Consider the following 2,548-nt stretch of genomic DNA (forward strand, 5'->3'; position numbering starts at 1 on the left):
GAGACCAGTAATTTGGAAGCTTAGCTTTTTTTGGACTGGGTTTCAACATCTCTTTCTACAGCTAGCTCGTTCAAAAGGACTCCAAGGCGTTCCCAGGCCAGGTGAGAGATGCCAGTCAGCTAAATGTAGATGTCTAGTTGAGGTCCTGATTCATTTTAATGCCTTATACTCTCTTTTAAGGCCAGCTTTAGATCCATTTAAACTACACACGAGATGTTTGGACATCTTTAAAACAAAAAAGCTTAACAGGATTACTGTCAAAATCACTAAATATATTGGTCTAAAGCCGTGGAGGTTACTGTCAAGACCACCAGATTGACCAATTTGAAATGATAGCATTCTGTCAGACCTGTGATTTGTAGTAACGGCAAAAACAAAATGTCATTGTAACAGAGTATTGTGTAACCCAAACTCTTGTGAGGTGTTTCAACAGTTCGCCAAAAGAGGGCCAGAGCAGCACCAGGGTAATGATCACTAGCTGTCTCRGCAGTAATGAACAAGAGAAGTTTTCAGAGTTTGTTTCTTCATTCCCATCATTAAGACAAGCTCTGACAGGAGAGCCGTTTTCAGCCATGGCTGAGGAATGTGCTCCACTCACAAATTTACTGTTGCTCAACCTCTTTGGCACTTTCCTGTTCTCCTTGCCTCAGAACAACGAGCTTTGAAGGTGAGGCAGAAAGTCAACAATACGTGTTGGAGCACAATGCCATGACTTTCATTATACTCAGCTGGAACAAACTGCATCAACGTGCAGCGTTAACRTAAGAACCTTCAGGAACAAAGGTGCAGCGTTGTCGACCAACAACCCTGTCCCTGTCCCAGTTAATGTTGGTATTCCACCTACTTACGCAATTTAGCTAGTTAATGCCATCAGATTTCTAAAGCGTACAGTGAAATTAAAATTCTCAAAGACATGACAGGACTTGTGTGTGTCACAAATCTTACWCCACAGTTTGAGTCAGACGTTTCTGTCTTCTTGTTGTGGGCATGGGTGTCAGATTATTTCCAGGCTTCTAATGATCCTAYTGCATAAAACATCAATAATTCTGAAAAACAAGAACTGGGTGCACAGGTTTGAGTTCATTGCAGGTGTTCTCAGGCCCACAAATGTCCATACACCACCACAAATAGTAAGTTCAAATTTCTATTAGAAAGTTGAGCCTTAATCACATGCTTATTGCTTTGGGAAGGCCACTCCAAAAGTCCAACGTTAGCCTGTTTTACCCAATAAAAACCAGTTCTGATGGCTGTTGTCGATTGTTGTTGATGAAACGCCCAAACGTTACAAAGTTTCCAAGAATCTGGAGGTAGACTTCCATCCATCATTCACTTTGTGTTGTGCTAACGTGATGCTTCCACCGCTGTGCTCGACAGTTAGTTCAGTGTTCTTAGGAGGGATGTCCCGATCCAGATTTTTTGGCTCCCGATACAATCCGATTTTTTTAATGATTAGTCTTTCCGATACCGCTCCGATAGCTTTATTTATTTATTTCTTTCTAAGTGACAAGGTTGGTAGTATTAAAGCGAGCCCTGCTGTTCCCACCACGAGAAACATCCAGTTTGCAGATTTTGCAAGATGCAGTTTCAGCATCATTGTTTTCCATTGRAAAGTGTTCCCACACTGTGGACATGGTTGTATACTTGTGTGCGTCTTGACTTCTTAACGGCAGTTGTAAAGCACGATGATGCTGAAAACTGGATCGGCCGATCACATGACTAAATCTGATTCTACCCGATTTAAAAAAAAAGGCTATATCTGCCACCAATACCAATACTGAATATCAGATCGGGACATCCCTAGTTCTTAGGTTTGAAAGCCTCATGTCGACTCCTTCAAACACACTTCCTGTCATTGTAGCCAAACTACTTTCTCATTGGACCATGAAAAATTTCTCCAGAAAGCATTAGTCGAGYTTGAATGTGATAAAATAAAAGAAGTCATAATGCTTAAATGTGCTAAGAACATTAGCTGATACATCTGTACTGGAATAATTTACTATCAAAAAAGTGGTGAYGATCCCCAAAGTCCCCAAGTATCTTTCATTGAAAATAAACATGTTTTCATARTAAATGTGCATCACCCTGCTTCTGTCAATAATCTATTCACCACGAAATACAGGCCCGTCACATTTACTATGTACTCTTTAAGCAGCAATTTGTTTAAAGAAACCAGTTTGCTAAAAACTGAACCAACCAGAAAAACAAGTGAACAGATGGACGATTTTTAACCAAAAATGTTGAAAATCTTCACTTGCTCCAGAAAACAAGTGCTGCAGTTTTCTTTCTGTTAAAGAGTTGTTAAAAGTCTGTTCAAGTCAAACAAAACCATATTTATTTTCAAACATGATGTAAACATGCAGAAAGAGCTGAGTAGGGCTCCTTTTAAGCACAAATCTTATATAAAAAAAAGTCATTTCGGTGCGAGATCATGGAAGATAGAGGAGGACTACTGATAGTCCTGAATTGCTGAGGTACATTAAAATATAGGAATATAATTAATTGTTCCTGTGTGGACCTTTCAATAAAAATAAAAAATAAAAACAAAACA

At 39.4% G+C, this 2,548-nt stretch overlaps 1 protein-coding gene across 1 annotated transcript in view; it reads right to left on the reverse strand.

Annotated features, from left to right (window-relative positions):
• Positions 1-2,548, reverse strand: part of LOC106529286 (prostaglandin F2 receptor negative regulator) — a gene marked incomplete at its 5' end in the record, with an annotated part of 24,047 nt that overhangs the window by 20,668 nt on the left and 831 nt on the right.

This window comes from Austrofundulus limnaeus, unplaced genomic scaffold, assembly GCF_001266775.1.
Source record: "Austrofundulus limnaeus strain Quisiro unplaced genomic scaffold, Austrofundulus_limnaeus-1.0 Scaffold434, whole genome shotgun sequence".
Classification (NCBI taxonomy): Eukaryota; Metazoa; Chordata; class Actinopteri; order Cyprinodontiformes; family Rivulidae; genus Austrofundulus; species Austrofundulus limnaeus.